General features: G+C 36.6%; 1 pseudogene; it reads left to right on the forward strand.

The window, feature by feature from the left end:
• The first annotated feature begins 1,630 nt into the window (after nucleotides 1-1,630).
• LOC148205151 (uncharacterized) lies at nucleotides 1,631-16,412 on the forward strand (annotated as a pseudogene).
• The last annotated feature ends 9,811 nt before the right edge of the window (nucleotides 16,413-26,223 follow it).

Here is a 26,223-nt window from a genome sequence, read left to right on the forward strand (position 1 = left end):
ACCGTTCTATTAAGCACACAATTAATGCTGCCAAGTACATCAATTCCCTTCACATCCCAGCCTGGCAGCCTACGACGTTCTATGGGAGGGCAGAAAAGAAAAAAGATCCGAAAGTATGGTACTTTTTGGCGGAAGAACAAAACGTCGAATTCCAACAGAACTCGACGTTCTATTAATGCTCTCGTGTTTAAAAGAAAAAACTAAAAAGAATTAAAAAGGTAGAAACTTTAACTTTTGGCTTCCAATACTACGTCTAATCCCCTTCAAATTCGATGTAACCTTTGCAATTTATAAGAAAAAATTAATAAAAAAGGCGCGCTATTTTAAGAGAAAACGTCGACTGGTTTGGACTTCGACGTTGTTTTTATGAAAGATTTGAAGTTGGCTGGTTTAAAGTCTCACGATTGTCATGTCTTAACGCAACAACTTTTACCAGTAACTATTCAAGCCGTTTTACCTGCCTCTGTTAGAGGTATTCTCACACGTTTGAGTTTGTTTTTGAATCCCATTTACAAGAAAGTTGTTGATCCTCGACAGTTAGATGATTTGCAAAATGAGGCCATCAGACTATTGTGGCAATTGGAAATGTATTTCCCACCCTCATTTTTTGATATCATGGTTCATTTAATTGTCCATCTAGTGAGAGAGATTCGAATATGTGGGTCGGGTTTCTTGAGGTGGATGTACCCGGTTCAAAGATACATGAAGATCTTAAAGGGATATGTTAAGAATCAATTGAGACCGGAAGCTTCGGTTATAGAGGGCTACATTGCAGAGGAAGCCATTGAATTCTGATCAAGTTATATGCCAAGTTGTGACCCAATAGGACTTCCAAAGAAAAGACGTGAGAATGGACGTGAAGGAAAGGGAGTTCGAGGAGTAAGGATTGAAAGTGTTAGTGGAAAAGAAGTTAATCAAGCTCATTTGTACATTTTAAACAACACAAAGGATGTTATTCCTTAGATTTCACAACACATTGATGAAATTAAGTCAGCACATCCATGTATGAGTGAAAAGTGGACACTTATTGAACATAACAAATCCTTTTTAGCTTGGTTTAAGAAAAAGATTTATGCGACTCCGAATGTTTCTGAAAATCTATTGAGACTAGCTCGTGGACCTAAAACTGATGTGATCACTTTTGGTAGCTATTACATAAAGAATTATTTGTTCTATTCAAAGGAGGAAGACGATAAAAGTAGAGTTCAAAATAACGGAGTTACCTTACAAGCTGAGGCTGTACACTTTTCCAGTTTCAAGGATAAGAATCCAATTACAACATCAATCAGTTATTTTGGAATAATACAAGAAATTTGGGAAATTTATTATGTCACTTTTAGAGTTCCAATTTTCAAGTGTAAATAGGTTGATAGTAATTCTGAAGTGGTGACAGAAGACCTCGGATTCACTTTGATGGATCTTAACAAAATGAGTTACATGGATGAACCATTTATTATGGCTAGTCAAGCAAGATAACTATTCTATGTCACTAACCCAGTGAATCATAAATGGTCAGTGGTATTGGAAGGCAGAGCCATGCACACAACTGATGATGAAGACTATCTAGATATACTTGAGACAAGCTTCTTCTCATCAAGAACCATTGAAAATAAGGTTGATGATGTACCCGATGAAATACATGGAACTCGATGTGATCACGACGAAGGCATATGGGATAAATAGGTGTCTTAACATCGTTTTAATTACTTGTACAATTTATTTATTTTGTCTGTTCTAACTATAATGTACTAACACTTTGTAAACAGGTATGACGAGCTCTGGATCAGGTCCGACGGGAGGAGGGGTAGATCTGTGACTCGGATGCCTGATGTCAAATCCCGTCGGGTTAATGAGAAACCAGTGATGGTGGAGTTTGATCCCCGAACATTTGTGCCTATTAGGGCACATGCAGCATCGTTCAAAAGTTACTTGGGCGTGATGGAAAAAGCACATGTCCCTATTGTCGCTACCTGTTGGGATGATGTCCCACAGGTTGACAAAAATCTACTATGGCAAGATATTTTGGTATGTTTAAGATGTTTTACTTCCATCATTGACTTATTTTTGTTGATCATGCTTTAACATTAATTTTGTTTTTAACAGGAAAATTGGGATATCCGTAATGATGAGAGGATAAGGAAGAAGATTTTATCCCACATTGCAGTCTGGTGGAGGGACTTCAAGACGAGAATGACACGTCAATACGTCTTTAGTTCTAAACAGAATGACACTCCCTTGATGGAAGCTTAGCCATGCTTAGAATGACTTGGACCTTGCCGAGAACAGTATTGGTGCATCGGATTGAAATCAGCAGTGTGGATGCAGCGGAAAGGGAAGAGAAAGTAGAGAGAATAAATGACTCAAGAGCAATAGGGCTGGAAGTTAATTTCAGCAGCAATTTACTAAGCTCAAAAGTCCTTTACATGGTGAAAGAGGTCTCTTATTTATAGGGAAATAAGAGCCTCAGATCTGAAATGAAATTCAAAATGAAATGACAATTAAACTGAAATGAATGGCGCCAATTTTTGTTTGGGCAGCAGCTCACACAGCTCATGTGAATTCTTGGGCAGCAAGTTTGAAAATGGAAAGCGCCAAATTCTATTTTGGTGGTTTTGGCCAGCAACACACATGTAAAACACCTTTGTTTGATAGCTTGGGCAACAGGCTTTTCCCCCAAGTCTTTATATTGGCAGCTGCTTTTTATTAATCCTAGAAAGCAAGGAAAAATGTGCTTTTAATTATGGGAAAAAGAATCAATGTAAATTACCTTCCATAAAAGCAAAATGGTAGGTGGTCCTTCTTCCTCTTGAATCCTCTTTGCCATGGCTCTAGTAAGAGGTCCAACGTGCGTCTTAGATGGTCTTCCATTAGACCCTCTGATGAGTCAATATTTTATTCACTTCACTTAGTTTAGTGTGCTAGAATTAATCAGGGAATTGTGCTTAAATGTCCGGTATTTTTCATTTTTTGCCAATTGTGCTTAATTTCATCAGAAATTCTTATTTTAATTAATTTGAATTATCTGAGGCTATTATTTGCATTATTGATTTCAGGAAAAATTTTGAAAATATAATTTGGGACATTAAAGAAGGACACCGTGCAGCCCATCTATCTTCACGTTAGCCCACCAAGTCATTGAAGAAGTGAAACATGCAGCATCCAGCACGAAAGTTGGTCCTTGGAGAATTGCACGTCCAACAGCACACGGGTTACATCCAGCAGCAACACGTGGTGGCAGAAGCACTTGGCCTGGTCCAGGAGGCAACACGCGGAAGGAACTCCAAAAAGAAAATGAATCCAGCAAAGCAGCGTGATCCACAGCACAGCAGCTTCACACGTCCAGCACAGCAGTAGCAGTTTGGATTCACGCGGAATAGGTCCTGGAAGCTGGAAATAAGAGTGGTGATTTGACCCATAATATTGTGAACGTGTTGGAGCTTTGGTGTCACGGCCCACAATGAAAAAGGGTGTGCTGGATGGAATGAAGAGTCCAGCAGCTTTGGAGCTCACGGTTGCACATCACGCCCACGCATCCAACAAGACACGGTTGTGTTTAATTTTCATTTTTTTTTAATTTAGTTCACTTCTAATCACAAAAACACTTTCAAACCCCCCTACTACGTGTTTGATCTGAGACTGAACCACATTTGGTCCTTGAGAGACGACCTAGGAGTCACTTCCTAGTAACTATACTGCATTAATTTTGCAATCAACTTTTGTGTGAGGTGCGACCCTCTCAACAAAATGGCGCCGTTGCCGGGACCAACGGTTCAGTCTTAGGTCTTTTGTTGTGTTAGTGTTGTGTTGTGTTGTGTGATCTGTTTTAGGATGTTTAGTTAGTCTTGTTTGGGTTTACTTCTTTTATCAATTTTTGTGTGTTTAGATTTTTATCATTTTTGTATTTTGTGCATGTAGTTGTTGTTTCTGGAAGTTTCAAATTATGTAAATAATGGTTTTCCCCCATGTTATGTTTCTATATGTTTGGTTTAATCTTTGTTTGAAGTGGAAGTCCAGGTCTGAGAGAGGTTTTGCACTACAATAGAGGAGATGACAGATTCTCAAGACTGGATGTATGAGCTGATAAAGAGTCTTCCCAAATTCCATGAGTTGGCACATGAAGATCCATACAGGCACCTCAAGGAGTTTTGTTTGGTGTGTTTTTCTATGAGGCCTGTTGGTGTTTCAAAGGAGACAGTGTTGATGAAAGTGTTTCCAATGTCCCTTCAAGGAGCAGCAAGAGACTGGTTCCTATACCAGTATCCTTTTGATAGTTGGCAGGAAACACAACAGAGATTCCTCAACAAGTTCTTTCCAGCAATAAAGCTAGTCAGCATTAGGAGGGAGATCACTGCCATTGAGCAATTTCAAGAAGAAAGCCTAGCAGATTATTGGGAGAGGTTGAACAGGCTCTGCACAACCTGTCCAAACCACCAAATTTCAGAGCATTTGCTCTTGATTTACTTTTATGAAGGGCTCCTGGACAATGAACGGATATTAGTGGATGTAGCTGCTGGTGGATCTTTGATGGACACAACTCCAACAGAGGCAAAGAAGTTGCTCTGCAAGCTGGCGGGTCAAAATCCAAGTGAGGTAGTAAAGGAAAAACCTGAGCAGGTTTACTGTAAACTTGAAATCCCTACTCATGTATCTGAGGTTCAAGTAAATTTTAATGCTTTTGAATTGGTAAAACTTGAACCCATTAAGCCTGTTCTGGATTCTGATATTGATATACATGTGCACACTCATGTTGTGGATTCATTATTCCCTGTAGAGCACATTGACATACCTGATGTTCACTATCCTTGCACTGATCTTGATTTATATGATAGCCTTGAGGATGCAGCTGATGACTTGGAGATTGGTAAGAAAATTTTCAATGAGCAAAAACAGGTTTATTCTGAACTTGAAATTCCAAACACTTTACCTGATTTGCCTATACATTCAAATGCATGTGATTTGATGCACACTGATTCTATAGGATTCATGACTGATACTGATACAGATTTGATTGACCATTCTAAAATTTTTGATTCAGTATCATCCATTGAACCCATTGGTATAAAGGTTGTTTTGAATGGACATGATTGCTGTGATGAAATTCTGAATGATAATAGCCTTGAACTGACCTTTGATTATGTTGATGATGCATATATCAATATTGATTTTGAGGTAGAAACTGTGCAATCTAATAACTCTATGGAGTTAGGACTGAACTTTGATCTGACACAGTTCTTTGAGAACTTTGAATGTGATTATGAATCTGGTTCTTGCCCGATTTGTATTGAAATTGATTATGTGTTACAGACAGATTCTATGCGTATAACAGATGCTATTAAGTGTGAGTTTGATGACCATGCTGCAGAATTAAATGAGAATATAGGTGCTGACATTAAGGAAATCATGATTAATGAAGAAGAGTGTACTGCTACTTCTTTGACTGAGCCAGAGATCTCCATTCCGGTGTCACACACTCAACAACTGCCAGTAGAAGGAAAGCTACTGATGGAACAGTTTGCTGGGAGAAGAAAGAAGAAACATCTCGTTTTGGATGATATGGTAGTATTGATGAAGCTGTTACTCCTCAAAACTTGTTTGTTGAATCCTATGGTGGAAGACATCTCCCTGATAGTCCAAAATTGGCAACTGCCACCATGACCAGGGGAGTTTTCTTTCTCTCTTCTCCCCCTTTCCGTACTTTTATTGCACTTGTCCATGATCTGTTCACTGTTCTGATTTCTGATTTTATTGTTTGTGACACATTGAGGACACTGTGTAGTTTAAGTGTGGTCTATTGGGGGAGATTTTTATTTTTCTTTGTTAGTTTTTGTTTTCCGTGTTAAATTTTTTTTCTTTTCTAGGTAGTTTTTGTTTTGTTTTGTGTACAATTTTACATGTTTCTCTTCATTTCTGGACTTTGTTTGGGTTGTAGACTTATCATTTCCTTCACTTGATTGATACTTATTTGTTTGAAATCCTTGCTTTTCTCTGCTTGGAAGATGATTATGATTTTTGAGAGGTTGAATTGATTGTGACAATTACCCTGTGTGAGATTTGAGCCACTTTATGTTCTTTCTTGTGTGTGATATGTCTCTTGATTGCTTGCACATATGCCTTGGCCTGACTCTTGTTGATAATTCTTGATTGATATGCATGTTTGGAAGTGATAAAGGCAGCTTTATTTTTTAGCCTCTCTAGCCGAATAAGCTTGCCTTGTTCTGATCCTTTGATACCCCCTTTTGAGACTATACTTTCCTCATTTCTTTGTTTTGAAGCTCATACACTAGCCCTAAGTGAAAAACCATGATTACCTTAACCTTAGGGAATTTTGGAGCTTTGGAAGTGTTTTGGTAACAAGTGTGGTCTCCTTGGGGATTCTGATGAATTGGCTAGTTAGTTCCTCTTCTTGTTTTGTTGTTGTAAATATATGTGTATCTTGTCTCTTACAGTTGTGTGCTAAAGAGAGAAAAGAAAAGAGACAGGATGAGAAAAAAATATAGAGAAAAAAAAATTGTGAATAATGGAGTCAAGAGGATTGAATTAGAGGTTTTGGGTGTATTTGATTGTGTTTTCACTTGTTCCCCATTGCTCCTCTATTCTTTTTGGTTTGTAGCTTCTCATCCATATTTATCCTCCCTTGCCCTTGGCCCCATTTCATCCATTAAAGACCTTTTGATTTGAACATGCATATGTTTTGAGTGTTGATATTAGAGGCTCGCCAAGTCTGTTGTTGCTTGTTTTCTTGAGTGCATCGAGTTGACATTGTTTATCCTAAACACTTGAGAGAAACACTGATAGTGCATCTGTGAGGTTCTGTTGCTTTTGATTCACCTCTTAAGTTGATTCATTATTTTTCCGTGTTTTGAATTGCTTGAATGATTTCGATGAGTATCTGCTTTCTCTGATTCATTCTGTGTTGGAATTGTCTACTTCTTTTCTTTGTCCAGATTCTTTGAGAACTGTGTAATTCTGTTTCTTTCCTTGTTTGTCTTTGTTGTCTGTTTGTCGAGTCTGTGTTACCTCCCTGATGTTTGAGTAGTTCCCTGGTTTTCGTCTTGGTTTTGCCCAGGAGTGCAAAAGACTAAGTGTGGTCTATTTTGATGAGTCAATATTTTATTCACTTCACTTAGTTTAGTGTGCTAGAATTAATCAGGGAATTGTGCTTAAATGTCCGGTATTTTTCAATTTTTGCCAATTGTGCTTAATTTCATCAGAAATTCTTATTTTAATTAATTTGAATTATCTGAGGCTATTATTTGCATTATTGATTTCAGGAAAAATTTTGAAAATATAATTTGGGACATTTGGAGGGCCATCACATGATTCAAGACTTTCCACAAAAGAAGTGTGCACAAGAAGAGGGTATTAGGGTGATTTTACTTTTTGGGCTTATGAGAGAGGGGTGTTTCATTATTGGAAAAAGGGTGACATCCAGCAAATCAAAGTGGTGTCCAGCAAGGAAGTAAAAGTGGTCCAGCACACGTCCTGAGCTCTCTGTCCAACACCCAAGGGAGGGGAGAATTACGGGGCATCCAACCTTCATTTAAGAGCAGCTGCCAACCACGGAGAGGAGATCTTCACTTTTATTTTTGTAGCACACCACACGGACTCAATCAAAAAGAAGGGTGATGTCAAGTAATTTGCAGCACACCTCCATGGTCCACGTGCAGCCCATCTATCTTCACGTTATCCCACCAAGTCATTGAAGAAGTGAAACATGCAGCGTCCAGCACGGAAGTTGGTCCTTGGAGAATTGCACGTCCAACAGCACACGGGTTACATCCAGCAGCAACACGTGGTGGCAAAAGCACTTGGCCTGGTCCAGGAGGCAACACGCGGAAGGAACTCCAAAAAGAAAATGAATCCAGCAAAGCAGCGTGATCCAGAGCACAGCAGCTTCACACGTCTAGCACAGCAGTAGCAGTTTGGATTCACGCGGAATAGGTCTTGGAAGCTGGAAATAAGAGTGGTGATTTTACCCATAATATTGTGAACGTGTTGGAGCTTTGGTGTCACGGCCCACAATGAAAAAGGGTGTGCTGGATGGAATGAAGAGTCCAGCAGCTTTGGAGCTCACGGTTGCACATCACGCCCACGCATCCAGCAAGATATAGGTGGCAAACGAAGAAGTTGATCCAGCTTGGCACTAGGGCACTTATACTTTTGAGTTTTCGGGAAGCATGGGGAGAGCGCTGTTACATTAGAGGATCTTTCACTTAGAAAAAGCGAGAGAGATGGAGGGTTACGGATAGGATGCTTAGGAGTGAAAGGAGGTGTGCTGGAAGGAGGTGTCTCGGCCTGGAGCTGTTCCAGCCGCCACCTGGTCCAGTAAGAGGAGCACACGGAAAGGGGAGCAGCACACGCTGCACTCATGGGCATTGGAGAAGAAAGGTGTCAGCACGGGAATGTGGAGCAGAGATGTGCACAGTGTTTTCTTTCTTTCTTTAAGTAAAGCATGGTGATTCATAGGAGATGTTATGCTAGCGTGAATGAGAGATCCAAGTTTATTTCATTTTGCTGAATTTAATTCTTGCCTTTTCATTTGGTTCCGTACACTGCTTTTGGTTGAAGTTTCAATCCATCAATGTCACATCAAGGGGAGAAAAATTCATTTTTAGCATTTGCTTTCTTTTGGAAAAGTGAACGGTGTTTTATTGTCTAGGAAAGTAAGGTTTTAATTTTCATTGGATGGGCTGGAATGATTAGCACGTTGTTGCACCAAATTGGTTGAGAATGAAGAGGTGATTTGATGGGGGTAGGTGTACTTGTACGGTGGTTAAGTTGAGAGAAGAAGTTTAGTTCATTGCTTGGGGAAGGACCGCCTTGGCTGGCTGGAAGAAAAGCGTGGGTGTGCACACGGAAATGAGACTCTCGGTCTTTATTCCAGCGAAGGGAGAGCTCGAAGAGTTTTTTTTCGGTTTTTTTTTCTTTATTCACACTTGCACTGAGAATGTTTTGTAGTGTATACATTGAATTGCATTTAGCTTGGAAGCAGTATGCTCAATTTATTTCAGCTTATTGTTCACGCATTTTATTTTAAGTGTTAAATCCGTGATGAATCTTAATTGATTTTACAGCAGCTTATTCACTTATTTAAGTTAACTGTTCAAGCGTTTTTCTTGCGTCATTTCTGTAATGAATTGCTTTTCATGTTTAGCTTACTCGTTGAATTGAATTGGATTTACACACTTTGGTATTTCGTTTTATTCCAGCTGCACGGCGTTTTAATTGTTCCAGTTGAATGTTTTCATTACTTTAATGCTTGCAATTATATTCGGTTGTGTTTAATTTTCATTTTTTTTTTAATTTAGTTCACTTCTAATCACAAAAACACTTTCAAACCCCCCCACTACGTGTTTGATCTGAGACTGAACCACATTTGGTCCTTGAGAGACGACCTAGGAGTCACTTCCTAGTAACTATACTGCATTAATTTTGCAATCAACTTTTGTGAGGTGCGACCCTCTCAACACCCTCCCTCTTGAAATGGATATGTGCTCAGATCTGATTCACCCTGTTGATCATTCTCTGTGAAAGGAATTAAATCGCAGATGTTAAAAGTATGACTGACACCATAACTTTCAGGGAGATCTAAGATGTATGCATTATCATTTATTCTTTTGACCACCTTGAATGGACCATCTCCTCTTGGACTAAGTTTGGATTTCCTTTGAGAGGGAAATCTTTCCTTTCTCAAATGAAGCCAAACTAGGTCTCCTTCTTCAAAAACTATTTTCTTTCTCCCTTTGTTGTTGTACTCTGCATATTTTTGAGTTTGTTTTTCAATTTGGATTTTGACCTTCTCATGTAACTTCTTGATGAACTCTGCTTTAGAATTACCTTCTTTATGAAAAAAAGAAGATGATTCTGGAAGAGGTAGTAAATCAAGAGGTGTGATAGGGTTAAAGCCATAAACAACCTCAAAAGGAGAAAGATTAACAGTTTTGTTGACTACTCTATTATAAGCAAATTCAATGTGAGGTAGATGTTCATCCCAAGATTTGTTATTACCTCTTAATATTACCCTTAATAGTGTAGATAAAGATCTATTTACTACTTCAGTTTGCCCATCAGTTTGTGGGTGACATGTAGTAGAAAATAGAAGTTTAGTTCCAAGCTTTTCCCATAAAGTTTTCCAAAAATGGCTTAGAAACTTCACATCTCTATCAGACACTATAGTTTTGGGTAAGCCATGCAATCTTACTATTTCTTTAAAGAAGAGTCTAGAGATATAGCTAGCATCATCTACTTTGTGGCAAGGTATAAAATGAGCCATTTTACTAAAACGATCTACTACCACAAATATAGAATCATACCCCCTTTGAGTTCTTGGTAATCCTAAGACAAAGTCCATGCTAAGGTCTTCCCAAGGGGTATTAACTATAGGAAGAGGTGTATAGAGTCCATGAGGCATAATTTTGGACTTAGCTTGTAAACAAGCTATACATTTAGAACAATGCCTTTGAACATCTATTCTCATGTGTGGCCAATAAAATTTACTTTTCAAAATATTTAGATTTTTATCAACTCCGTGATGACCCATGAGACCTCCTCCATGACTCTCTTTGATAAGAAGTTTTCTAATGGATCCTTGGGGTATACAAAGTTTTCCTTTATTAAAAAGATACCCCTCATCAAAAGGCTTCTTAAGACATGATGAATAAGTAGATGCAAATGTTTCATCATTTTCATATAAATCTTTTATGTCATCAAATCCTAATATTTGAGATCCTAGGGTTATTAACAATGCATGTCTTCTAAATAAAGCATCCGCAGCAACATTAGTACTCCCCTTTTTGTGTTTGATGACATAGGGAAATTGCTCAATATATTCCACCCACTTTGCATGCCTTTTGTTTAGCTTTGCTTGCCCTTTAATGTACTTGAGAGATTCATGATCAGTATGTATTATGAATTCTCTAGTTACCAAGTAATGCTCCCAAGTTTTTAAAGCTCTAATGAGGGCATACAATTATTTGTCATAGGTAGGATATTTCAAAGTTGCCCCTCTAAGTTTTTCACTAAAATAAGCTATGGGGTGTCCTCCTTGTATTAGAACAGCTCCTATACCTACCCCAGATGCATCACATTCTAGTTCAAAGGCTTTGGAAAAATCAGGCAAAACTAGAATAGGTGCATGTGTTAACTTGTGCTTCAAAGTCTCAAAAGACAACTCTTGCTTATCACCCCAAAGAAAAGGTTTGTCTTTCTTGACTAGCTCATTTAAAGGAGCGACTATGGTGCAGAAGTCTTTCACAAATCTTCTATAAAAACTTGCTAATCCATGAAAACTTCTCACCTCTCCTACATTTTTGGGAGTTGGCCATTCTTGTATAACCTTGATCTTCTCTGGATCAACATGTACACCTTCTTTTCCAACTTTGAATCCAAGGAAAATCACACTTTCTTGACAAAAAGTACATTTGTCAAAGTTGGCAAAGAGATGATATTCTCTAAGAAGAAGCAAGACTTTTCTGACATGGTTAGGATGTTCTTGAAGGCCTTGACTATAGATTAGGATATCATCAAATTAGACCACTACAAACCTCCCTATGCATTCTCTAAGAACATGGTTCATTAACCTCATGAATGTACTTGGAGCATTGGTCAAGCCAAAGGGCGTGACTAACCATTCATACAAACCAAACTTGGTCTTAAAAGCAGTTTTCCATTCATCTCCCTCTTGAATTCTTATTTGATGATATCCGCTTTTGAGATCAATTTTGGTAAAAATGTTTGCTCCATGTAATTCATCCAACATGTCATCTAATCTAGGAATGGGGTGCCTATATTTGACAGTTATATTGTTGATGGCCCTACAATCTGTACACATCTTGCAAGATCCATCCTTCTTAAGAACCAACAACACAGGCACAACACAAGGACTTAAACTCTTTTGGATCCACCCTTTATTCAACAATTCATTGACTTGTTTCTCTATTTCTTTTGTTTCCATGGGATTGGTCCTATAGGCTGGCCTATTAGGAAGGCTGGCCCCAGGCACTAAATCTATTTGATGTTCTATTCCTCTTAAAGGTGGTAATCCACTTGGTACCTCTTTAGGAAATACATCATCAAATTCTTTTAAAAGTTTTTGCAACCCCTTTGGTAGAGAACCAAGTTCATGATTTATTGAAACAAGTGCCTCTTTGTAATAGAGAAGAAAATGAGGTTGTCCAAGAAAAAGATTTTTAGAAATATTCAAAGTTTAGACAACTTCCTTATTTGAGGCATGGTTTAGGGTTTTCTCCTTTCCTTCTTTCCTACTTTTCTTGGTGATATTAAACATGTTTAAACTCTTAAACAGCTGAAACAATGATTAATATTCAGAATCACTGATCCACTTCCATTTTTAACTCAAAAATGATGGTTTAAATATCCAATCTGCATATAAATTCATTTTTGACCAAATGAGCAGTATTAACAACTTTCAAACATCCATTTAGACTTGCTCAAGCTTTCCAAAAGCACAGAAATAGCAGGATTCGAAAATCACCCTTGTTATGGCTAGATTATGCAGCAAAAACCATCAATAAACCAACCACTTTTAGTTTTTCATGGATTCAAAAACTGGACAGCAAAGGAAATGACTCTAAGAAGTGTAAAAACACAGATCTAAGCTAGATTTAATATGCTTAGCATGACCAAACTCAGATTAGACAATTCAAAGAAACTTAGCACGGTGAAAAGCTTGGATTAAAAGCTGAAATAGTGGAATGCTATTAATTGTGAGCAACCAAGCTATGCAAATTGCATTTCATTGCTTGTAATGGTCTGCTACACTTTTAGCATCATTCAATATCATCAACCAAATTTGTATAAAGCACTAGAATAAAAAGAAATCAACTGGAAAACAGATTCATGATTTAAAAACAGAATTGAAATTTTGCAGCAGAGTTCAACACAGATTTGAAATCAAAATGGATTTCTAGTGCTTTAGCTTGTATCACCAAGGCTAGAACAAATTCTCATTGCCTTTATTGGTTGATATATAGCTTATCTAGCACTTGAACTCAAGCAAAACGAATTAAACCAGCAGAAAAAAGAATACCAAAGCAGTGACAGAAATTAAAACTGCAATATTCACTTGCACATGACCAAGACAACACTGAAATTGAAAATTAAAGCTGGAAATGACTCAAACAAAGAAAATTCACCGTTTAAAATAAAGGATAAACATGATAACAGAATGGAAGCACACCGAACAATGATTAAACACACCAAATTAAGAAGAACAGAACCAAAATAAAATGGAAACAGTGCTGGAACAAAAACTGGACAGAATGCAAAAACAGAAACAGAATTGGAATAAAAATGGATGAAATAGCTTAGCTCTTGGTGTGTGGATGACCTAAGCTCATGATACCACTTGATGGAAGCTTAGCCATGCTTAGAATGACCTGGACCTTGCCGAGAACAGTATTGGTGCAGCGGATTGAAATCAGCAGTGTGGATGCAGCGGAAATTGAATGAGATTGATTGATGGTTAGTGTGTTTGAGTGGAATGAGTATGTGTAGGAACCTCACAGCTCAGAAGGCCTTCCTACAATGGAAGGAAGCTAGAGGAAAGGGAAGAGAAAGTAGAGAGAATAAATGACTCAAGAGCAATAGGGCTGGAAATTAATTTCAGCAGCAATTTACTAAGCTCAAAAGTCCTTTACATGGTGAAAGAGGTCTCTTATTTATAGGGAAATAAGAGCCTCAGATCTGAAATGAAATTCAAAATGAAATGACAATTAAACTGAAATGAATGGCGCCAATTTTGGTTTGGGCAGCAGCTTACATAGCTCATGTGAATTCTTAGGCAGCAAGTTTGAAAATGGAAAGCGCCAAATTCTATTTTGGTGATTTTGGCCAGCAGCACACATGTAAAACAACTTTGTTTGATAGCTTGGGCAACAAGTTTTTCCCCCAAGTCTTCATATTGGCAGCTGCTTTTTCTTAATCCTACAAAGCAAGGAAAAATGTGCTTTTAATTATGGGAAAAAGAATCAATGTAAATTACCTTCCATAAAAGCAAAATGGTAGGTGATCCTTCTTCCTCTTGAATCCTCTTTCCCATGGCTCTAGTAAGAGGTCCAATGTGCGTCTTAGATGGTCTTCCATCACTCCCTGTACAAAATATAAAATAATTGAGCAGGAGTGGGTGCAGTTTAAAGAATCTAGACTTACTCCTGAGTGACAGGTATGTTTTTTAATATTTTGCTCTAGTCACACAAGATGTTAATTTGTGATTTACGCTTAATGATTTTCATTTTTTCATAGGTGAAAAGGATAGTCGCCCAATAGAGGCAGAAGCTTAATGATACACCCCACGTACTGTCACGTGGTGGTTATGCGTTATTAGAGAAAAAGATGAGAAAACGTCGCGCTGAGGAGTTAGGTCTTGAGTCACCTGATCTAGCACCTCCACCAGCCAGACATGAATTGTGGAAGGCTGCACGGACAAAGTCCAATGGCCAGTTTACATCCCAGTCTGCTCAGGAGATATCCCAGAGAATTGTAAGTGAAAACTTTTAACTGATTACCATAGTTCATAAAAAAATTATGTAACAAACTTCTTAATGTGTCTAGCTTCATTATGATATGCAGGATTACTTGGTTGACCAACAGAGTCAAGGCACATTTGTGGCACAAGGTAGGGAGGACCTCCTAGTAGCAGCCACAGGTCGGCTAGACCGCCCAGGTCGTGTGCGTGCTGTTGGAGGAGCTATTGGATTGAGGGACTACTTTGGCCCAAAACCAAGAAGCACAGAGTCGTGACTCGGGAAATGGTTAGTAGCATCAGGCAACAGGTGCAAGTCGAATTAGAGGAAAGCATGAGTGAACGCTTCATAATGCTTGAAGAAAAACTTGCGATGATCACCCAACAATAGCAACAACAACAACAACAACAACAACAACAAGAAGAGCAACAACAACAGTCACAGCAGGAGGATGCCCCTACAGATGATCCTACTACACCTCGTGTGAGCACTAAAGGCTCATGCTCTACTGCAAATCATACTGATTACAATATTCAGTATTAGTTTTTGGTTGATGAGGATCCTCCACGCGTAGTGGCCGTGGGACGACAGATTGTAGGAGGCCAAACCATTCACGGTGCTCCTTTATTGTCCACTCACGCACGGGTAATGATTGATGATCCAAGAGACCCCCAGGCTCGAGTGCCAGTGCCTACATCTAAAATCCAATTCGTGGGGGAGGCCTTAGGCACATTTTTAGCTTGGCCTAAGGCTATGATCATGCCATATTTTGGCCAACCAGTGGTATTATATTCTTCTTTTTATTATCTTAAATCTTCAAGTTATAATTAAATGATTCCTAACTTTTGTAAATGTGAGTTACAGTTCTACCGTCCTGAGAAACAACCCATTGCTCAACCTGTGAATGAGGCTCGTGAGGAAGCAGAAGACAATAATGATGTTATATCCATATTGACCTCCAGATTAAATAAGTTGAGAAAAGGACCGGTAGAGATGTTGTGGGAGTTAAGAACATTTGGGCTCGAGTGACATGTTCCATTGTATATTAATTTCAATGATGCATATGAGATCATTGGTGGAGAAAAAATGCTCAACATTTCATGCATACAACTATGGTGCATGTAAGTTTTTATTTGTTATTTTCCAATTTGTATATTAGTATTATTACTTTTTAATACATATACTTAACTTTATTCTTACAGGTACATGGACACCATCGTAGTTGAATCAGGTCGGGCGTCAGTTTATGGCTTTCTTGAACCTCAGACCATTCAACCATCTGGAAACACATTAGATTTCAGAAAATCATATATTCAAACATGGATGATTGAGTCTAACAAAGAGATATATATCGCGCCATACATTGATGCGCATGTGTTTCCCAATATTGTCAACTTTTATCAAATTTTAATCAATAAACTAACTCACTAATTGTTGGCACATGACAGGGGCCATTGGCAACTCATGGTGATCATTCCAAAAAAAGCACAAGTTGTATGGTTTTGTTCTCTTCATAGGAAGATTAAAGCGGAGTTGAAGTCTTTGATACAATCGTAAGTATTACATTCATTCTTATCAATTCATTATGATATTAATATATTAACTTATGTTTCTAATGTTTCAAATGTTTCAAATTTTTTTAGAGTTGTGACTAGGACCAGAGGACAACAACTTGAAATTATACATCCTAAGGTTGGAACGAAATCATGCCTGGTTGCCCCCTTCAGGGTCCCTCATCGCCGGTTGCCACGAAATCACGCCTTGTTGCCCTCTTTAGGGGCCCTCAGCACTAGTGGTCACGCAAGCACTCCTGGTTGCCTTCTTCTGGGTGCTCAGTGGAGAAAGACACGAACCACGCCTGGTTGCCCTTCTTTAGGCATTGACTGCCAGTCAGCTACACCGCAGGATGTTTGGTTGCGAGGGCGCTGAACGCTACTCTTCGTGCAGTTTCACCTGCTTGCCTCTAGTTATGGCGCTGAGTGTTGGCAACGTTGGCCCATATGGAATTTTGGATTTATTTAAAGGCCTCTAGACATTAGGGTTCGTATCTTTTCGCGCTTGAAGCACAGAAACCCTATTTTCGACCCTTTGGAGGCAGATTGGGCATGCAGGAGCTTTCCTTTTCTCTTTCTAGGGTTTCCATCTCATTTTCATTCATCCATTGTATGCCAAGGTTCTCCATGATAATGGAGAGCTAAATCATTTGTTGTTGGGGAAAGATGTAACCTCTGAACTTCATGTATTTGAATATGTTTTGAATATTTTATGCTTCTTTCATTGAATGCTAGTGATTTTCTCCTATTCTTAATGCTTATTATGTTTTTGGCCATTCATAACTTGATGATTGGATTTCTTTGTTATTGGGAAATACTTAGGAACCATGATATGGAGGATTTCACCTAAAGGAAATATTATCTAGGGATAGAAATTGGACGTTTAGTTGTCTTAAGCTTCTTTTCTTAATGCAGAATTTGTTATTAGGGTTTCAAGGGATTGTTGTTTAATTATCAAGGCTAGGCTTTTTACGCTAAGGGATTGGGTTCTAAGTAATTTTGTAAGTGACATTAGCATTCCAATGAAGAAGAGGAGTTCTAATATGCATGAAAGTGAAGTAGGTGAAATCTAACCCCAACAACATCATCATCTCATATCATCTCAATATCATTCATTCATTCTTGTTTTAGCTTCAAAAGATTAAATTTACATTCAAGTTATTATGTTTACTTTTATTGCATTTTAATTTCAATTATTGGAATCGATCTTTAGTCTTAATTAGTTAAGCTATTATACGATTGTTTAGTGACACGAGTCTCTTGGGAAACGATACTTAGTCTTACCATTTTATATTACTTTATACGATTTAGTACACTTGCCAATGAGATAACAATGAAAATAACCATCCCTCAAGATTCTTGTATCTTCATCCTAGCGAGAGTTTTGCCATCTCTTTGGTTTCTCCCTCCTTGGTTCAAATAATTACCACGTATGGAGAAAATTTATGGCCATTGGATTGAGTGCCAAGAACAAAGCCCAAGTTGTTGATGGGATTGTTGTCGAGCCACCCAAATTAGATGTTTCCCACAGTTCCTATAAGAGGTGTAACAATAAGGTGGTTTCCTGGTTGGTTCATCATGTCTCACCAGACATAAGGCATAGTATTCTTTGGATGAAAAATGCCCAACCCATCTTGGATGATGTAAAATCTAGATTCTTCCAAGGTGATTTGTTGCATATCGCTGAATGACAAAATGAAGTTGTCTCCCTAGAACAAAGAAATCACATTGTCAATGATTTTCACAAACCTTTGGGTCGTGTGGGATGAATTGGAGAATTTTTGTCCTAACCCTGTTTGCACATGTGAGGTGAAATATTCCTACAAAATTCTTTCAACCATTTCACCAAGGAAACATGAAGACCATGCCTTGTAGTTTATTAGAGGTCTAAATGAACACTACAGTAATATCCAATCTCATGTTCTTCTAATGGACCTCATACCCCTATTTCAAAAATCTTTTCTTATGTCATGCAACAGGAAAGACAGTTAATGAATAATAATATCCTTATTAGCTTAGAAAAAAATAATGTTGTTTCCATAAATACGGTTACTCTTTCCTTTTGTGGCGAAGTAGGCCATACTGATTCTGTATACTTCAAGAAACACGGTTTTCCTACTAACAAACCCTCTTTAAAAAGGAAATCTTGTTCCCATTATGGCAAGACCAGACATGTTGATGTATGCTATAAAAAGAATGGGTTTCCTCCCAATCACAAGTTTCATAATGGCAAAGGTCTTCTATCAAGAAGTCAAGAATCCAATAATGACAGCAAAGAAGAGACTTATGATCCTAAGGTGCGCTAAACAAAGCAACAATACCCGGCTCCCATAGCTCTCATCAATACCACTAGTGACATAGGAGCTTCATTAAATCACCAAATTAGTTCAAAAGTCTCCAGTTCTCCTAATACAACTAAAACATTTTAAGTTTTAATTCAAATGTTGATAAAGGTATTATGTCATGGATCCTAGACTCTAGTGTAACTGATCATGTTGTTTCCTCTCTTGAACACTTACATTTATAAGAAAAAATTAACCCTGTCACTATTAGTCTCTCTAAGAGCCACCCATAAAGGAATTGTTTAAATATGTGATAAGCTTTATCTAAAAGATGTTCTTTACATTCCAGATTTCTGCTACAATCACTTTTCCATATCTAAATTGGTTATGCATAAAATGTTCGTGGGATATTCACTTATTCAACATGTTTTCTCCAAGACTTCATAACACACAAGATTGGTTCAACTAACCTTGATGTTGCCTATAGGTCTTTCACAGTCCTGACAACGCTACTTCCCTTTTTGTCAATTTTGCCAATAAACAACACATACACAAATATGGTAGTAAAAAATCTATGGCACAACCATTTAGGTCACTTGCTTGATAAAAGATTAGATATTATGAATCAAAATATCCTTACATTGACCCTAGAATAGATACTTGTAATGCTTGTCACACTGCTAAATAGAAAAGACTGCCTTTTACTTTAAATAATTTTGTTGCCTCGAATGTGTTTGATATTGTACATACTAACATTTAGGTACTATGTTCCACTGCTTTTCTGCATTCTCATAGATAATTTTTGACAATTATTGATGAGAATACTAGGTACATCTGGGTTCATTTAATGAGATATAAGTCTGAAACTCGTAAACACATTTTCCATCTCATATCTCACACCAAAACCGAGTTTAAAACCAACATTAAAATCATTAGGTCTGATAATGGAAATGAATTTGCGATGCATGACTACTTTAGTTCTAAAGGAATCATCCATCAAACCTCCTATAATGAAATGCACCAACAAAATAGGATTGCTGAAAGAAAACATCAGCATCTTTTGAATGTTACTAGGGCCTTGCTTTTTCATTCTAAAATCTCTAATCAATTATGGACATATGCTCTCAATTATGTCACTTTTCTTATCAACATTATGTCTACTCCTTTTCTTAATAACAATTCCACATATGAAAAATTTTATCACAAAGACTTTGATATCAATAAGCTTAAAGTTTTTGGTTGTCTCTATTATATCTAGAGTTGTCAAAACGGATAACCCAGCTCGACCCGGCCCAACCCACCACAGGTTGGTCAGTTAGTGAGCCAACCCAACCCGACTCATTTATTAGTGAGCTGAAAACATTTGAACATGGCTCGACCCACCACGGGTTGGTGGGTTAAATGGGTTGGCTCACTAACTCACTTAATTATAAGTTTTTTTAAAATAAAAAAATTATAAATTTTTTAATTCAAATCTAAATAAATTTCACTTTAAAATGATGTTAAACTCCAAACACAATTAAAAAAAACAAATATCATATAATCCAAGCGTAATCCAAAAACAAGCACAAAAGGCGAATAAATAAGTTTTTAATATTGATAACTTTTGTATCACTTGTCTATCTATAATATTAGAGTCTTGAATAGATAAATTATAATATTTTTCTCTCTTGAAACATCTTTTTTTTAACCCATCTAATATATAATAAAAAAAATGCTAATTAATAATATTAAAACACAAAATGGTAAATAATTAAATTAAATTAGGTGGGTTGGTGAGCCAACCCGGCTCACCACAGGTTCAACCCACGTGAGCCCGGTTCTAAGTGAGCCAGGTTGAAAACTAACCCGCATAAAAAAATTACATTTTTTCAAACCCAACCCGGCTCAAACCTGTGGTGAGCCGGGTTGGCTCGTGGGTTACAACCCATTTTGACAACACTAATTATACCAACACTCTTCAAGCTAACCGCAACAAACTTGATCCTTGTGCTACATCCAACATTTTTATGGGCTTATATACTACTGCCAAAGGTTATATAACTTACAGTCTTGATACTCATGAAATACAAATATCTAGAAATGTTGTTTTTTGTGAAAGTGATTTCTCCTTAACATAACATCTACTCCAATTAAACATTCTAATTTACCCTTTCCTCTACATCATAATGATATCTTTCATGACATTGATCAATCCTATAACACCATTAGTGATCATCCTTCTAATACTAATAATGAAGAACATATAGAACACAACCTTGCCTCCCCTAGGAATCTACAAGAACTAGAAAAATACTTTCATATCCAAAAGATTTCCAAATAGCTTCTTGTAACACCATTACAACTAAGCATCCTATTGACCATGTGCTACCTTTTGATAGAATTTCTCCTGCATATAGAGTTTGTATCTCTTCTATAGGAAGTAAAGTTAATCCAAGAGACTATAAAGATGCTTTATGGCATGAACATTAGCGTTATGCTATGAAGAAAGAAATCACAGCCCTTGAGTAGAACCAAACATGGACCATTACTGGTCTCCCTCCCAACAACAAAACCATAGGCTATAGTCTATGAAACCAAGCACAAAGTTCATGGCACAATTGACAGCTTTAAGGCTCGCCTAGTTGCCAAAGGTTATACACAATTAGAAGGCATTGAATACTTTGACACCTTCTCACCAGTTCAAAACTTACCAATGTTCGGCTAATTCTATCTTTGGCTGCTGCAAAGAACTGGCACCTAAGGCAATTAGATGTTAACAATGCCTTTTTACATGATGATTTACATGAGTAAGTGTACATGTAACTTCCATCGGGAGTCACTATCCCAGGTAATAATCAAGCATGTCTCCTCCATAAATCTCTATATGGCATGAAACAAGTTAATCGATAATGGTATGACAAGCTTTCTTCCTTTCTTCTTTCTCACACATTTACTCAAACATCAGGTGATCACTCCTTTTTTACTAAACATAGTGGTGATACAATCACCAGCATGCTAATCTACGAAAAGGATATAATTCTCACTCGTAGCATACATGAAATTGATAATATCACTAACTTGCCAAATGCTCAATTTAAAATTAAAATTTTGCTAACTTGTCTTACTTTTTAGTTTACGAGGTTGTCCGCAATCCTGAAGCAATCTGAAACACCCCAAATAATTTAAGGGTATTACTAGAAGTAAAAACCAAATTAATTTGATATCTAATATAAACAACCAGACTTTATTTCGATTCAATCAAAGTACAGTTCCAAACTTACAAACTTTACACAATATAGTCTTCACCACTTAACATAAGTTCAAAATTAAACTTACAAGTCTTACACAACATATTTTTCTAATACAAATTTATTCTTTTTACAAAAAAACCCCTGAAAGTTTTTCCAAGCATGTCTCTCATCATTTCTAAGCTTTTTCAACTGCATCTACAACAGTATATGCTCACGTATAACATGACTTATACGATCATATTACAAACAAATAAGCATACAATCATTAAACTTACTTATAATATATAATTCAATCATGTATTAAAAAAATTTATAAACACAATTATCCCAATGTCTCTTCTTATAATCTTATATTTCCCATAACGTGTACAAACTCAACACAATTTCACCAATCAAAGGTTATAGATCAGCCAAATTTTATTTTATTTTTTTTACTTTACATAAAAATTTATTCTTAGTACAAGTTCCACATTCAAGATCTAAACTGATAAATTGAATCATAATTTACCTAGAATCTTGGAAAAAAATTTCAGTTCGATCTAAACATTAATAAAGTGGAAATTTGAAATTTTGCATCCATAATTCAGGAACATAAAATTGAAATTCTTAATAAACACCACTTAGTTTTAAAAAAAATAATGGAACAGTCAAAATACATCAACATGTCTTAGGAACTACATATCTAAATTTTAGGTTAATCTAACAGTTAATCTAACGGTTAACTAGGTAGAGATTGAGATTTTTACAACTCGAAAACATCATTCAATTGGGTTTTCGACACTATCAAAATTGCAAAATTTAATTCCTCCAAGTACAGACATCCAGTTACAAATCCGAGTGGTCAAAATATAGTAATATATTTCTGGAATCATTTATCAAAAATTTCCAACTTAATCTATCGACAAAAGAAGGGGAAATTTAGATTTTTGCGATATAAGTTAGAGATAGAAATAAAGTGATGGTCATTCTACCCAAAATTATAATATTATTTCCCGTAAGTATAATTCTCAAATTAAAGATCTTCACAATCGAAGTTAATTTCTATGTCTTATAAACTATATATTAAATTTGCAGATTGATCTAATGGTAGACTAAGTAGGAATTAGAGTTTTACTAAGGTAGCTTCGAAAAATGAAAAACATGATCAAAATTTTAAATTTCACAATTTGATTGAGTATTTACTCCAACATTTTTATAGTTTACTTATTCAACATAATAAAATGCATTCTTCAGAGATTCCATACAAAATGAATATATCACAAAATAAATTAATAATAATAAAATATCACTATAAATGGTCATCGGAGAAGAATCAAATGTTTGATGAATCAAACCCACCATAAACACTAGTATATATGACTAGTCACAACTTACTGGATCAGACCAAGGTTGCTTTATGATCAGGGATGTACCAACTCCGGTTTTTAAGATTCCTCTGTCCTACCATAAAAAATAACCTTAATATAAACGTTCTGGGGAACTAAGAAGTTGAATCTGGCATAGCCGGCTAGACATCTTCTTATCGTTCCAGAAAAATGCAAGAGAAAAAGAAAAAAATACAATAACCGTTATAGGGAACCAAGAAGTTGAATCTGGCATAGCCGATTAGACATCTTCTTATCCTTCTAAAAAAATGCAAGAGAAAAAGAAAAAAACAATAAAAGTTCTCGGGAACCAAGAAGTTGAATCTGGCAAAGCCGGTTAGACATCTTCTTATCCTTCCAGAAAGATGTAACAGAAGCATAATATCATTCTAAATCCATAAAGAAAATCAAAATTCTAAACATATTCAAGATTTCAGATCATACAAAAACAAAAGACTCAAGGTTAGCTTCCCTTACCTGATTCTCGCTCCTTCCTGGATGAAGAGCACCTCTTTAAAAGCTCTTACTACCTTCTCTACAACTCAGATTCTAGTCCTAATATCTCCTTATTTTTTACGAAAGTCTTGCTCAATTTCACTCTCCTCCCTCCAAAACTTCATTTCTCACCCCTATTTATAGTTGAAGTTAGAGTTACCGAAGCAGCATTATAGTAGTATTGTAGCAGTCTGTAGTTGTACTACATTTTAGTGTAGTAGTACTGTAGTTGTACTACATTTCAATGTAGCTTGTACTACATTTTTCCTGTAACAGTACTGTAGCAACACATGATTCACGAGGTATTCTTATTGTAGCACTTGATAACAGTTGAAAAACTGTTATTTTCATGCTTAAAATTGACACAAAAAGCAACCTTTACACTTAGAAACTAGCTTGAAATCATGTTTTTCTTCATATTTTCAGAAATAAGAGAGTTGGACAGGTTTATGCTTGATTTCAGTGTTTTTGTGCAGGTTTTAAGGTGAATTTGGTGAAAGAAGTGAAGAAGGAGAGAGATGGAATCAGAAAAGACATCAAAAAGTGCAAAAGGAGAAGCCGAAGTCACCGCTCAGCGGCAGTTTACCGCTGAGCGGCAATCAGGAGCTTACGGGAGGTCCGCTGAGGGGCCAAATGGCCGCTGAGGGGAAGAAACGACTCACGCACTTACCGCTGAGCGGCACTTTTATGGGCTTGGACCTAATTTTCTGTAATTTACGAATAATATATAAGCTTTAGGGTTTCCTAGGGTTAGGTATCTTTGGCAAAGATGAAGCAAACACTCTCTCTTCCACCCCTTTGAAGGAGGATCTTGGATGCTCAGGCTACCTCTTCACCTTTCTAGGGTTTTATCCTTCATTCTTTCATTATTGTTCATCTAGGTTCACCATGAATATAGTGAACTAAACCTTGTATGATTGTTGGGGAATCAATGTAATCTTTTGAAGCTCTCATATATGGAATTTGTGCTTGCATCTTAATCTAAGATTTATGCTTTCTTTCATCATTAGTTAGGGTTTTTTCTCTTTGCTTAATGCTTGCTTTGTTTAACTCATTCAATGCATGATTATTGATTTTGCCGATACGGGAACGTACGGGGAAGTCTAGATCCGGGGAATCTCTCCCAATATTATATTGGTTGTCGTTAAGCTCCTGCACTTGATGAACTAATTATCAGGAATGCTAGGAATTGTATGAACTCGTAATTAGGGAGAAGCCTTCTTGAAAGGTACTTTAGAGAGTGGCATTAACAATGATGATTTGAATGTTGAATTCCTAAAATATATGAGAGTGGATAAGATGAAATTGTCCCCCAACAACATATTCATATATATATATATATATATATATATATATATATATATATATATATATATATATTTCATTGAAAGTGTTTGTCTTTTGCTTTTGCCATTGATCAAAACCTCATGCATACATGTTTATTTTCTGTTTTGCATATTAAACTTCAAATATTTCGTTCTTAAGTCTTAGCTAATCAACGAACCACACAACTAAACTAGGTCGTGAGTCCTTTGGGAGAACGATACTTGGTCTTACCGAGTTTATTACTTGAAACGATTCGGTCATACTTGCCGATGGTTCAACAAGTTTGTGACATCATATTTTGGTGATCATAAATTTGTCCATCAAGTTTTTGGCGCCGCTGCCGGGGACTCGTGGTTTAACGTGTTAATTTGTGTGATTATTGATTATCTTTGACTTTAATTTTGAATTTCTGTTTTTATTTTCTGTTTTTATTTTTTTGGTTATTATTTTATTTTATTTTATTTTATTTTATTTTCTGTTTGTATTTTATTTTATTTTATTTTATTTTTCTGTTTTTATTTTTCTGTTTTTATTTCGTATCTTCTTATCTTTTCAATTATATCCTTTGATTTTTTTTTCTCTATCTTTTTGTGCTAACAATTGTTTTTAGGGTTTTGTGCCTAATGTCTGCAGAATGCAATTTGTTCAAGAATTTAACTATATGGGCACTCAATTCTACCAAAGTATTCTCAACCACTGGTGGGAACCTCACTCAAGCATGGATCAAAATCAATTTTGGCAAGCTGCTGGACAATTTGAGAACCAACCACAACAGTAATGGCAGCAACAACCCTTTCTATCAGGAAGTTTGGATAGGTTGGAGGACACCCTTCAACGATTTTTGAAAAATTCCGACTCTACTCAAAAAAGCATTGAAGAATCATGTAAAAGAATGGAGATGCAACTTCGTTACATCAATCAGAGATTGAATGATGATGTTAATACTGAAGTTAACCTTAAGGAGGAAGGGCAAGTCATTATCACTGAAAGTGACAAGATTCTTGATGAGGAAAAATTAGAGGGAGATGAGGAAAGGGTAGAGAGAAAAGAGAAAGAAGAGTTGAGTGAGAAAGATAAAGATGAAGAAAAAGAAAAAGAAGTGGTTGAGAGAGAAGAGAGAAAGAAAATTTATGTGAAAATAAAGAAGTTGAGGAGAAAAAGAGAAGGGAAGAAAAAAATAAAAGAAAAGAAAAAGAGAAAATTTGGGGAGAGAAAGCGTAAGAAAAAGAAGATGAGAGGAAAGAAGAAGGAATCATATGAAAAATCCCATCCTCATCTAAAGAAGAATCATAGGAAGGAAAAGAAATTTAAGTGCTTTATGGAAATCTTCAAGAAATTGGAGATTAAAGTTCCTATGATTGAGACACTGCAACAGGTTCCTGGTTTGATTAAATTTCTAAAGAAGTTCAGTAGAAAGAAGAAGAAAAAGAAGATGGAACTTGAACTTTACTGGGTCAAGCTAATGACGTTAAAAGAGCGCTTACTGG

Source organism: Vigna umbellata, chromosome 1 (genome assembly GCF_029865625.1).
Source record: "Vigna umbellata cultivar VRB3 chromosome 1, Vumbellata_1.0, whole genome shotgun sequence".
In the NCBI taxonomy this organism is placed as follows: domain Eukaryota; kingdom Viridiplantae; phylum Streptophyta; class Magnoliopsida; order Fabales; family Fabaceae; genus Vigna; species Vigna umbellata.